The sequence below is a fragment of the Hypanus sabinus genome, chromosome 11 (genome assembly GCF_030144855.1).
Source record: "Hypanus sabinus isolate sHypSab1 chromosome 11, sHypSab1.hap1, whole genome shotgun sequence".
NCBI lineage: Eukaryota > Metazoa > Chordata > Chondrichthyes > Myliobatiformes > Dasyatidae > Hypanus > Hypanus sabinus.
In genome coordinates this window covers 50,398,431-50,412,520 of record NC_082716.1, presented here as the reverse complement: position 1 = coordinate 50,412,520, position 14,090 = coordinate 50,398,431, and the positions used below count along the sequence as shown (strand labels likewise).

General features: G+C 38.4%; 1 protein-coding gene and 1 long non-coding RNA gene across 7 annotated transcripts in view; one reads left to right on the top strand and one right to left on the bottom strand.

Annotated features, from left to right (window-relative positions):
• fggy (FGGY carbohydrate kinase domain containing) overlaps positions 1 to 14,090 on the top strand; it is a 302,066-nt gene that overhangs the window by 119,555 nt on the left and 168,421 nt on the right. The window lies entirely within an intron of this gene.
• LOC132401945 (uncharacterized) overlaps positions 1 to 14,090 on the bottom strand; it is an 83,060-nt gene that overhangs the window by 48,141 nt on the left and 20,829 nt on the right. For all 3 annotated transcript variants that reach the window (XR_009514759.1, XR_009514761.1, XR_009514760.1), the window contains exon 2: positions 8,092 to 8,196. This is a non-coding gene — a long non-coding RNA (uncharacterized LOC132401945). The remainder of the gene's footprint in view (positions 1 to 8,091; positions 8,197 to 14,090) is intronic.

The following is a 14,090-nucleotide window of genomic DNA, read 5'->3' as shown; positions in this document are numbered from 1 at the left end:
ACCAAAGCAAGACCCATTTATGCCTACACTTAGTTTCCTGTTTGCCAGCCAAACTTCTGTCCATGCCAGTATGTTATGGCCTACATCATGAAAGTTTCCATGTAAAGTTTACAATACAGCTCCCTTATTAAGTACCTTATGGAAACTAAATATATTCACCAATTCCCTAGATCCATAACACGTGGTACTTTTTCAAAGAACTCCAATAAGCCAGTCAAATATAATTTCTCTTTTTCCAAATCATATTGACTTTGTTTGATTACCTCGAATTTTTCAGTGTTCAATAATAAATGCCAAAGTTCCAAGTTCTATGATTTCCCTTTGAATCTCTACTTCCCACACACACACACACACACACACACACACACACACAAACAAACACACACACAGACCCTTGTTGTGGAGGAGTTCCACCATTTTGTGAAGCTGCCCTTCATATCCCCTCACTGGACTGTTTCTTAGCTCTGTATCACGTTGTGACAGAGTTTGGCAGTGAGATTGTGAGAACAAGAAAAAAATGGATTGTGATTGAGGCAGAATAAAATAAGAGGACAATTTCAAAAATGGACTGTAGTCTTTAAAAGATGTTTGTGAAATGTTATCTCATAATATTTATGATCTTACAATGAGTCATTTCCTGTGTGTTTGAATCACAATAATATTTAAATTAGCAATCGAATGTGAAATAGCTGGTTCAGGCTTAGCACACATCCATATTGTCACAGTTATAGTGCACTTGCTCCAGAGTTCTGTTATCAATGCTTTGTTATTATAATAACTGGCAGTAGAAATTGGATAACTAAATGAGAAGACATGCAAATATGATAGCAGAAATATATAATTCTTCTTCATTTAGCTATTCATTTCATAATATCCTGCCTTAATTCCAACTTTCTTTTTCTCAAAGCCTATGGGTTTTTTCCCCAAAATCTAATATTTTCCTAATGGAATGCAGTCCCTGTGTCAGTACTTTCTGCACATGTTGATAAATCTATCCTATAAGTTAAAAACCTTAAATGCAGTGAAGCTTTTTTATGTTATATTTAATTTTTGGAGTCCTTTTGACATGCATAAGTGTCCTGAGCCCTAAATGAATACTAGCATTTTGAAGCAACTTTGAGTACTAACCAGGATGCCCATCTGCTTCCTGTAATTCATTATTAGGGTATTTGCTTATACTGAAAAGACCTGACATGATGGGTCTCTGCAGTTGTATTTTTTTCATGTAGAGATTGCCTCAGGAGTGAGATGTCTTGTATTAAGAGCTTGTTTCCCAGTGCTTCAATGTGGTCAACTGCAGCATAGCCCACTGCATTCACAAAATGGCTTTGTAAGGTGCTGAGGCCTTCCTCCTATGTCTCCCTGCCTATCAAATTGGAACCATTAGTGGAGCAGTTATTTTTTGTCAATGTTGTTGGCTTTCTAATGTGTCCAATAACACATTGGATCAATTGATAAATTTAAAACAGTTAAAAATCAGAATCAGGTTTAATATCACCGGTGTACGTCATGAAATCTGTTAACTTAGTAGCAGCAGTACATGATAATATGGAGAAAATAATTAAGTAAATCAATTACGATAAGTGTGTGTGTGTATATGTATAAAATTTAAAATAGTGCAAAAACAGAATTAAAAATTAAAGTGAGGTACTGTTCATAGGTACAATGTCCATTCAGAAATTGGATGGCAGAAGGGAACAAGCTGTTCCTGAATCACTGAGTGTGTGCCTTCCAGTTTCTGTACCTCCTTTCTTGATGGTAACAATGAGGAAGGAGTATGTCCTGTGTGATGGGAATCCTTAATAATGGATGCCGCCTTTCTAAGGCACCGCTCTTTGAAGAATTGTTGGATATCATGGAAGCTGGTACCCATGATGCAACTGACTAATTTTACATGTATATTTGACATCAATATATTTAAATTGATAAATTTACACAGCATTTTAAAGATATTTCCCTCACACACTAAAATCAGTTGTAAACTTTGAGACTGTCTGAAATAAATAAAGGTTGGCAGGGTAGCATACTGGTTAACACAATGCTTTACAATACCAGTGACCCAGGTTGAATTGCTCCCACTGCCTGTAAGGAGTCTGTATGTTCTGTCTGTGGCCGCATGGGTTTCCTCTGGGTACTCTGTTTTCCTTCCACATTTCAAAGATGTACGGTTGGTATGTTAATTGGTCATTGTAAATTGTTCTGTGATTAGGCTAGGGTTAAATTGGGGTTGCTGGGCAATGCAGATCAAATGGCTGAAAAGGCCTATTCTGCACTGCATCGCAATAAATATAAATAAATAAATAAGCTCTGCTTCTCTTTTCCCTAGCAGTAGGTGTCTCCCATTAATTTGAATATGTCTTTCATCAGGTTTAGCCTATCATGGGTTGAGTGGGCAGGTTGCAAGTCTTGTCAGTTGGGAAGTCTGTGATGATTCCTGTAGCCCCTGTAGGACCCAACTGGTCCAGCAGAGAGGCAACTAGCAGTCCAGGGCAGGGTGGAAGATATCATTGCCAGATCAGGTCCACATCATTGCTGGAGACCTTTGTAGTGAAGCAGGAAAAAACTTGCATTACTGCTAGAGTGAATTTATTTAATTTTATTCTGGAAGTTCCAGACTAAGATGAAATAAACTTCCTTACCTTTTGCTTCTTTTGCCAGTACTTCATCACAGAGCATTCGTATTTTTTGTCTTGTATTCAACCAAAGCCCAATCATGAAAAGCTACTGAAGTTAACATCTTGGATTAGCAGTTATGTAAACTGGGAAACACAGAGCTATGGAAAACCTGATATATTTTTTTAAAGTATTCCTTTGGAGCACTGATTTGTCTCAAATGCTTTAAGATTTTATCCAATCCAGCCAGATGGGATAAAGCTGTCTCAGACTGCAATTGAAGCCACAAGTGACATTTATGCTTTCCTAAACCATCTAAACTCATGACACAAACTACCTTCCAACTCTGTTCAGTTATTCAGCAGGAGTTATTATTTACACAGCTTGGTGGCAAGATTATTAAGTTTGCTGTCCATCGGATTGGTATTATTGAATACCTGATTTACAAATCTGTGATGCATTGAGTACTTTTTACAGGTAGAAATTCTGTACCCTAATTGGTATTCTTGGCAAGAAATGACAGGTTAAGAGTCGTGCATCACGTATCATATCTTAGCATTTTATTTTTCATTTTGATGTAAATGTTGGCTCTGAAATTATATGTTGGATATTCATCAATGCAAAATTCCTCACTGTATGCTACTTTTGTTATAACATGAATTATTTTGTTTAAATGGGTTAAACATGTATTTACAACTGCACAAATACACTCTAATTGTATTTGATTATGTAAATATTAGACAGAATTGGAAGATACCTTTTTAATGAACTGTTCATCATTGCTACTTAGCAAATGATGCTAAGATCTGTTTCCACAAGTGTTGCTTTCTCATTTGTATTTTTCCAAATGGCCGTTTTTCAAAACCAAAGCTGGCTAACCTAGCTAATCATACAGGACCATGGAGTTATGGAGATGCCCTCAAGCAACTGCTATGGCTGTCAATCAATAATAGGAGCACTAATTGAACTTCACATACCTAATTCAAGATAGGTAGAGTAAATATAGTGTTCAGTTCTGACCTTACTAACCCAGCAAAGACATAATATCACTAAACAAGGCATGCTATTTATCCATTAGAGTATCAAAAATCCTCTATCAGGGTTTAGTAAAAGAGTTAAAACACTGCTTGAATGACTGCTGGAGATGGAAAAAATGAGAAGATGAGTTCATATTTTATTCTTCATTCTTATTTTGAGATTCCTTCATTGCCATCTCTCAAATAAGAAAGTGGACACACCGACTAAACCGAGATGTGTAAGTTAATTGATATATAGGAAATGATAAAATAGCTTAATTACCCTGTCTGTCTTAGTTTTATGAACGTGCATTGCCAGCATTGAACAGTGTGATTGAAGCCATGCAAGAAATGTTTGTGAGGAGTCAAGCAAAGTCAAAAGATCTTTCCAATAAGAATAAAAGCTTACCAATACCAGCCAGGTTCCAGTTATACACTTGAATGGACAAACCTCTGCAATTCAGATACAGTAATCTACTATCCAAAATGAAGTTATAAATTCATTTGCATAGAATATCCCCCAGGTAAATTGAGGTGAGATTGGATTTACAGAACAGAACTTAAATCCAGCATAGATATGAGTGCAGATTTTTTTCGTACTGACTTTGTTTAATTGTGGGATACAAGCCCTTAATCTGAACTGGTATTTACTTACTGTTAAGTTTTGTAATCTTGGAACACACATTCAGCTTTTCCACCCAGTTCTGGTTCCAAAACAAGTTTAAGGATATTTTGTTATCGCATGTTGTTTGTGATGGATACAAATCTCTGTTGCCATGGAAAAAAAACCACAACTGTTTTATTTAAAGGGTGGAGCCTTGAAGGTAAAACACCTTCAACTGGCTCCTTGCCATTCTAATGCAGTTGTTTTGCTCTACAGCTCTTACAACTTGACATTGTACTAAACTAAGCTTGAATGGATTTATATATCCTGATTTCCAAAATTAAGTCCTTACTATTATTTTGTTCACTTTGGAGAGAGTGTCCATGTTCATTAAAAAGTATAAATATGCTGTATTCTCAATTGGTAAAAACAAAAAAAATCGTGAAATAAAATAAGCTGTGCTTGAAATAAGAACTGGGCTACTCTGCATATTCAACATGGGAATGTACTGTATATCTAGATCTCTTCTCTAAGGTTCCATTTAGGAAACTGTGGTGTGTGTGTTGTCCAATCACAGCCAGGATATAAGATGTATAGTTGATTTTTAAGTTGAGCAAGCATGCTCCTTCCAACAACTTACACAAATGACTTCCGAAATTCCAGTCACCTCTCCCAACACTTGCCGTACATTGCATCTGGTGGTCTTCATGTTAAGAAATCAATGTTAGGCTGCCCTGGAGGTATCTGCAGTTCAGCAGTCTCATTAGCTCAGGCTTAGGGTTTAATATAGTGTATATTACAGGGACACCCATCACAGTACAGATATTGCTTCTGATGTTCAGTTTTTTCTGCATACCTGTTTTTGGTCAGTTTTTACTGTAGGATAATTGTGACACAGTTTTAAAACACAGAAGCCATGCACTACACTAAGCCATTGGCCCCATTGTATTTATGCTTGACGAGAAAGCTATTGAATGCAATCCAGCCTACCAAAATAGGGCTGTAGCTCTACAGATTATGGCTCCTCCATTACAAATCCAGGCACTTTTTAAATGTAAGCAAGAGAATATCTGCAGATGCTAGAAATCAAAGTAATACACATAAAATGCTGGGGGAACTCAGTAGGTCAACAGCATCTATGGAAAAGATGGTTGTGTCATACTCCCTTTAGAATGCTTCTTCATGTTTATGATGTATCTAGCCTGTGCCTTCCAACTTGCCCCCAGAAATTCTAGTCACCACTGTTCTGCCATCATCTCTGCTAGTGCCCCCTTCCAATCAACTTTGGCTAGCTTCTTTCTCATGCCTATGTAATTCCCTTTACACCACTGTAACGCTGATATACCTGTATTTAACTTTATCTTCTCCCTCTCAATCTGCAGTGTGAATTCTGTCATATTATGATCACTGTCTCTTAAGTGTTCCTTTACCTTAAGCTCACTTAAGGTAAAGTGTTGACACCAAGATTGGGTTGGCCATGATCTTATTGAATGATTAAATAGCCTCCAGGTTCTGACAAGGCAAAAACTGCTTGTGTTTTAAGTAAGTAAGCATAGGAAAAAAAGAGGAATGGCAAATAAAATCCGAAGTTCATTCAGTGGCAGGAAGAAGAGGGCAACACAAGAATCACTACAGATGCTGCAAGTCTGGAGCAACACACAAAGGTGCTGGAAGAACTCAGCAGATACAGCAGTACCTACAGAGAAAAATGGACAGGCCAGATGAAAGGTCATTCTAAATCATCAACTGTGCATTCCCTCTGTTGGTGATATCTGACTCAATGAGTTCCTTCAGTGCCTTGGTGTTTTGCTGCAGGAGGAAAACAATGTTGATTGTCAGGTAATTTTGCTTCTTGAAGGCTTTTACCTCAAGGCTCCATTCTCAGTTCCATCCTTCCTGTCATACATTTTAATGACTTAAGTTTATATGCATGGAAATAATAAAATGTTTGTAAACAATACACAAAATACAGTTAGCAGATAGGAGGAAAGCTTTCAACATCAGGTAAATATACTTTGTGTGATTGGTGAGTGCAAATTACTTACTCCCTGGGAGGATGTTGAAGGGAGAAACCCTCATACGTTTAAACACACAAAATGCTGGAGGAACTCAGCAAGCCAGGCAGCATCTATGGTAAAGAATAAACAGTTGATGTTCTGCGCTGAGACTCTTCATCAGGACTGAGAATGGAGGCTTGTGAATCCAGCACTGGTATCAGCCTTTGAGAAGCAAAATTACATGACAATCAACATTGTTTTTTCCTGCAGCAGCACAGAAAGGCACTGGAGAAACTCAATGAGGGATGATTAGTGTGAAGTACCATGATTGGCAACCTTTTAAAAACCAACAGATGCCAACTAAAAAGCCATAAGGAAAGAAAAAATGACATATGAAAATAAGCTGACCAATTATATAAAAGCGGATACCAAGGTGTTTTCAGATATATAAAGAGTAAAAGAGAGGTGAAAGTTGATATTGAAGAGCTGGAAAATGACACTGGAGAGGTAGTAATGGGGACAAAATCGATGGGCGATCTTAATAAGTATTTTGTGTCAGTCTTCATGTGGAAGACGCTAGGAGTATGTTAGAAATTTGATAGTATCAGGGGACAGAAGTGAACATAATTGCTATTACTAAGGAAAAGGTGCTTGGGAAACTGAAAGGTCTGAATGTAGATAATTCACCTGGACTGGATGGACTACACCACAAGGTTCTGAAAGAGGTAGCTGAAGAGATAGTGGAGGCATTTGTAATGACCCTTCAAAAATCACTAGATTCTTCAATCATTCCAGAGGACTGGAAAATTGTAAATGTCACTTCACTCTTTAAGAAGGGAGAGAAGCAGAAGAAAGAAAATTATATGCCAGTTATCCTAAATTCAGTGCTTTTGGAGATGCTGGAGTCCATTATTAAGGATGAAATTTCAGGGTTACTTGGAGCACATGATATAATAGGCCAAAGTCAGCATTGTTTTCTGAAGGGGGAATCTTGCCTGACAAATCTGTTTTGAAATTCTTTTAAGAAATAGCAGGATAGACAAAGGATAGTTATTGGATATTGTTTACTTGGATTTTCAGATTGCCTTTGACAAGGTGCTGCACATGAGGCTGCTTGACAAGACAGGAGCCTATCGTATTACAGGAAAGATAGTAACATGGATAGATTAGCTGAATGGCAGGAGGCAAAGAGTGAAAGTAAAGAGGGCCTTTTCTAGTTGGCTGCCGTGACCAGTGGTGTTGGGACTGGTTCTTTCACATTATACGTCAATTACCTGTATGACAGAATTGATGGCTTTGTGCCAAGTTTCAATAGGTACATTTAATGTCAGAGAGATGTATACAATATACATCCTGAAATTCTTTTCCCTCGCAAACATCCATGAAAACAGAGGAGTCCCCCAAAGAATGAATGACAGTTAAATGTTAGAACCCAAAGATCCCCGTCAACTTCCCCTTCCCACATGTAAGCAGCAGCAAAGCAACCACACCCCCCACCGAGCACTCAGCATGCAGCAAAGCATCACTAAAGACACAAACTTGCAAAGACTACTCTGTCACCCGGTATTTGACATACCACAGGCTCTCCCTTTCCCTAATAAGGGAGAAGAGATGTCCCCATTTCACAATGTGAGGGGAGATGTAACAAAACAATTTGCTGAATTGTGGTGTTAAAAGACTTTTGTGTCGCTTTTTCCCAGCTCTGTGCCCAAAGAACTTGGGTCTCTGGGCACGCTGCCAGCAGCCAGTTCACTGCTTTCAATCTTCCGTGTACTCCCACGACACATTAGGCGGCGATACCAGCCTTGAATCCGCCTGCCTCCAGAGCCACGAAAATCCGGCTCCCTGAAGGCACGCTTACCTTCCAGGCCACGTCCTTGGCATATCGAAAAGCCCTGAGAGCAGTTTCCATTTCCAAAAAGAGCTGAAGTCAGCATGTAACTCCAGGTCGCTTCTTCAAAAGAACCTTTGAAAGGGAAAAAAGAGATGTCAACGATAGAAATAAAGCTGTTTCCGAAAATGCAAGCAAAGGAGTTGCCATTAGGCGCCATCGTTCTCCTAAGCTCTACCCCCCCCCCCCCCCCCGAGCTCTATGTTTGTGGCTCATACAGAGGTAGATGCAGAGGAAGGTAGTGATCAGGAAGCAGGAGGTATTTAGAAGGCTTTAGACATATTGGGAGAATGGGCAGATGGGATATAGTGCAGGGGAGTATATGGTCATGTACTTTGGTCAAAGGAATAAAGATACACACTATATTCTAAACAGAAAAAGTAATAATCAGATGTGTAATAGAACTTGGGTATCCATGTGTAGAATTTCCTAAATGTTAACTTGAAGGTTGAGTCATGGTAGGGATGGCAAATGCAATATTACCATTTGTTTCAAGAGAACTAGTATATAAGGGCAAGGATATAATGTTGATACTTTATGAAGAATTGGTGAAACCACGCAGAGTATTATGGACGGTGTTAGGCCTTTTATCTAAGAAAAGAACAGTACAGCACGGTACAGGCCATTCGGCCCACAATGTTGTGCTGACCCTTTAACCCTGCCCCTCCCCCATATAACCTTCCACCTTAAATTCCTCTATATACCTGTCTAGTAGTCTCTTAAATTTCACTAGTGTATCTGCCTCCACCACTGACTCAGGCAGTGCATTCCACGCACCAACCACTCTCTGAGTGTAAAGCCTTCCTCTAATATCCCCCTTGAACTTTCCTCCCCTTACCTTAAAGCCGTGTCCTCTTGTACTGAGCAGTGGTGCCCTGGGGAAGAGGCATTGGCTGTCCACTCTATCTATTCTTAATATCTTGTATACCTCTATCATGTCTCCCCCATCCTCCTTCTCACCAGAGAGTAAAGCTCTAGCTCCCTTAATCTCTGATCATAATCCATACTCTCAAAAACCAGGCAGTAACCTGGTAAATCTCCTCTGTACCCTTTCCAATGCTTCCACATCCTTCCTTTAGTGAGGCAACCAGAATTGGACACAGTACTCCAAGTGTGGCCTAACCAGAGTTTTATAGAGCTGCATCATTACCCCACGACTCTTAAACTCTATCCCTCGACTTATGAAAGCTAACAGTTCATAATCTTTCTTAACTACCCTATCTACCTGTGAGGCAACTTTCAGGGATCTGTGGACATGTACCCCCAGATCCCTCTGCTCCTCCACACTACCAAGTATCCTGCCATTTACTTTGTACTCTGCCTTGGAGTTGGTCCTTCCAAAGTGTACCACCTCACACTTCTCCGGGTTGAACTCCATCTGCCACTTCTCAGCCCACTGGGAGAAGGTCCAGAGGAGGTTCTCAAAAATGGTTATGGGAATGAAAGGGTTAAGATTTGAGGAGTGTTTGATGGCTGTGGGCCTGTACTTAGTGGAGGTTAGAAGAAAGAGGGGGATTCTCATTGTAACCTGTCAAATATTGAAAGGTCTAGATAGAGTGGATATGTAAAGGATGTTTCCTATTATGGGTGAATTTAGTACCAGAGGGCCCGGTGTTCTGCCCTTGTCTCTCTGGGGAGAGGCTGTTGGAATAGCATGGGAAAGTAACTGTGATCTGTTTTATGGACAGTAGACACAACTGCCACTGTACGTTGTTGGAGGGAATGAATGTTTAGAGTGGTTGATGAGGTGCCAGTTCAGTGGGTTGCTTTTCTTGGAAAGTGTCAAGCTTCTTAAGAGTTGTTGCCACTGCACTTATCCAGGCAAGTGGAGAGTATTGCATCATGCTCCTGACTTGTGCCTTGTGGATGGTGGAAAAGGCTTTGGAGTGTCAAGAACCACATGCCACAAGATACCCAGACTCTGACCTACTCTTGTGGCCACATTTATGTGGCTGGTCCAGAAGAGACACCAGTCAATGTTGACTCCAGAACACTGATGCTAGGGTGTTCATTGAGGATGACAACATTGCTGTGGCATTTTTCCAAAATAGTTTTGGAAGGGTTAACTGTATTATGGCTTAGACTGGGAACCTACAATCAGTGAAAGTTAACCACAAAAGGTTTTAATATGGATCTTCTCTGTTTTTCCTTTTAAAAATAACTAAGACATGTATGTTTTCTGACTCTTGGTTGAAGATAAATTACACTTACAAAACATAAGACATATGAGCAAATTTAGGCCATTCAGCCCATCAAGTCTGCTCCACTATTTCATCATGGCTGATCTTATAACCATATAAAAATTACAGCATGGAAACAGGCCATCTCAGCCCTCCTAGTCCATGCCGACGCTTACACTCACCTAGTCCCACTGGCCCTCACTCAACCCATAACCCTCCATTCCTTTCCTGTCCATATACCTATCCAATTTTAATTTAAATGACAATACTGAACCTGCCTCTACCACTTCTACTGGAAGCTCGTTCCACACAGCTACCATTCTCTGAGTAAAGAAATTCCCCCTCGTGTTACCCTTAAATTTTTGCCCCCTAACTCTCAAATCATGTCCTCTTGTTTGAATCTGCCCTACTCTCAATGGAAAAAGCCTATCCACGTCAACTCTATTTATCCCCCTCATTATATTAAATACCTCTATCAAGTTCCCCCCTCAACTTCCTACACTCCAAAGAATAAAGACCTAACTTGTTCAACCTTTCCCTGTAACTTAGGTGCTGAAACCCAGGTACCATTCTGGTAAATCTTGGATCCCACTCAACCCCATACACCTGCCTTCTCGCCATATCCTTTGATGCCCTGACCAATCAGGAAACAATCAACTTCCACCTTAAATATACATAAGCCCTTGGCCTCCACTGCAGTTTGTGGCAGAGCATTCCACAGATTTACTACTCTCTCACTAAAACAATACCTCCTTACCTCTGTTCTAACAAGTCGCCACTCAATTTTGAGTCTGTATCTTCTAGTTCTGGATACCCCCACCATAGGAAACATCCTCTCCACATCCACCCTATCTTGTCCTTTTAGTACTTGGTAGGTTTCAATTAGATCCTCCCACATTCTTCTAAATCCCGGTGAGTACAGGCCCAAAGCTGTCTAACATGCTCATACGTTAACCCCTTCATTCCTGGGATCATCCTCATGATCCTCCTCTGGACTCTCTCCAATGACAACACATCCTTTCAGAGATATGGGGCCCAAAACTGTTGACAACACTCTTAGGTGCAGCCTGACTAGTGTCTTATAAAGGCTCAGCATGTTCTCCTTGCTTTTATATTCGAACATGTTTTTATACTGCTAAAAATAGCTTTATATGCACTGGATGCTTCCATTAACCAAATGATTCAGTTTTTGCCTGTGTGCCAATGTGAATAAGATTGGAGCTAAGTCCAGACATATCTTTTACCTATTCCTGCAACTTATCAAACAATTCCTTGCTAAAGGCATGCAGTATTAGGGAAAGGTATTTTCATCAAATTGTGCAAGATCTAAGTACTTAACCCACAAAGATTTTTTTATTACGATACATTGTCCAAAACCATTTAGTGACACATAAACAAGGATAATATACCTTCCCTCTGCAATTGGTGGGGTGAAAAAAATGTAAAAGGTGCATATAGAATGTTAAAGGAATTCAGAAGGGAAATATATAAACACAACCATTGGAAAGGGGAGCGAAAAATCTCACAAAACTGACCTTACTCCTTAAATGGAAATAAAAATGCCTTTGATCATTTAACTGAAAAAAATTTCATCCTAAATTGATTTATCCAGCCAGACAGACTGAGCGCTTTTCCAGTTAACAAAACAAATATTCCGAGTGACATGAAAACCCATCCAGGTGACTCTGATGAGTAGTCCAAACCTCAGACTAATGCCTTTTGCCAAGAACATTTCTCTAATTTATTCTTGGGAGGTGGTTGTCTCTGGCAAATTGAACAGTTATTTTCCATCCCTTGTTTTCCCCAGCGGATAGCAAAAGGACTTCACATTGAACCACGGCAAACCATGGGGTTGAAAACAGCTGAGCCACTTAAAAGTCAACCAAAATGGTATGGAACTGGAATTGTATACAGGCCAATCTGGGTTAATAACAGGAAGAATTTCCTTCCTCAGAGGACACTAATGAAGTCATTGGTTTTTTAGAAGAATTTGACAGCTTCAGTTGATGGATAGTGGCCCTTTTATTTTGAGATACTTTTGGATACAGTGGAAAAAGAACTTTTTAGTTCTTTTTATAATGTTCTTTTTATAATAATTTTTATTATGAAGAAATGGTTTGATACTAGTTAATTATCACTGAATCTAAGTAAAACTAAATTCATAATATTTGGAAATCATGTATCAAACTCATATAGTAAACAGAATAAATGATGTTGAAATTGATAAGGTATCTGAAACAAAATTTTTGGGAGTGGTAATAGATAATAAATTAAGCTGGAAACCACATATAAATTATGTCAAAGCAAAAATGTCAAAATCTATTGCAATACTGTACAAAGCACAAGATTTCTTAAATCAGGAATCTTTGTATACATTATACTGTTCACATAGTCCCATACATGACTTACTGTGTGGAAGTATGGGGAAATACATACAAAACAAATACAAACTCAATTTTTCTACTCCAAAAGAATGCCATACAGATTGTAAATAAGACGTTATTATGAGCCAACCAATCCACTATTTATTCAACTAAACACTTTAAAATTCAGAGATTTCGTAGATTTTAAAATAATATAAATTATGTATAAAGAAAAAATGGACAGTTACCACAAAGTATCCAAAGATTGTTTAAAATGAGAGAAAGTCAACATGATTTGAGAGAAACATGTATATTTCAAAAACAAAGGATAAGAACAAATGTAAAAAATCATTGTATTTCAGTCAGACGGGTGAATCTATGGAACAGTTGTGGTGAGAATTTAAAACATGCACCACATTTAACAAGTTTAAAAAAGTATTTAAAAATAATTTAATGAACAAATATAAAATACATGATTTAAAATGAAAAGGAGTAATGTAAATAGATTCTTGGAATTGGATTTTGTGTTAAAAGATCATGAAATGTTTTGTTTTGATTTGATGATTGACACCAAATATGTTTTTGTATAAGTAAGAGGGGTTGGCGTAATGAGGTCTAGCTTCAGCCTATACTCTTTCGGTCTGTTTTAAAGATTTTTTATTATTTAATTTTGTCTTATGAAATCATCGTTATGAAATCATTGGTGAAAATGATGCTTTTTGTTATGTTTCTACTGACCAAAATAAAATTTCATTCATTTCATTCAGATTTAAAAAAATAGAATAAAGATTCTCAAATGGTGGCATCAAATTATGTTACTAGATTAGTAATCCAGAGTTAATAATTACTCAGAAATATGCAATCAAATCCTACCATGATTTGGGTGAGTGACAGTCAAATCACACACAAAAAGATCTATATATTTTCAAAAAATTACTGCACACTGATTTGGCACCTCATTCACTGTCTTAACTATTTTCTCACTCCACCATCAGCACATCATACTTGCCACCTATATCCTCTGCAACGTTCACAATGACAACTTATCAAGGCTTCTTTGACACCATTTCATCAATGCTTGACTTCAACCATTTGGGATGACGAGGAGAATAATTGCATGGGAGCATGACCATCTGTAATTCATACACTAACTTGACTTGGAAATATATCATGGCTACTTCATTTCATCGAGTCAAATTCATTGAACCTTTACCACATGGACTGAACTGTCTATATATTTATATAGCCTGGAAATAGGATCTTCAGCCCATCTTATCCATGTCAACGAAGATATCTGCCTCAGCTAGTCCATTTGCTTAAAATGTGCCCATGTTCCTCTTATCTTTTTCTATCCACGTACCTGTCCAAATGTCTTTTCAGTGTTGTAATCTTACCCAGTCTACAGCTTCCTCTGGAAATTGTTTCA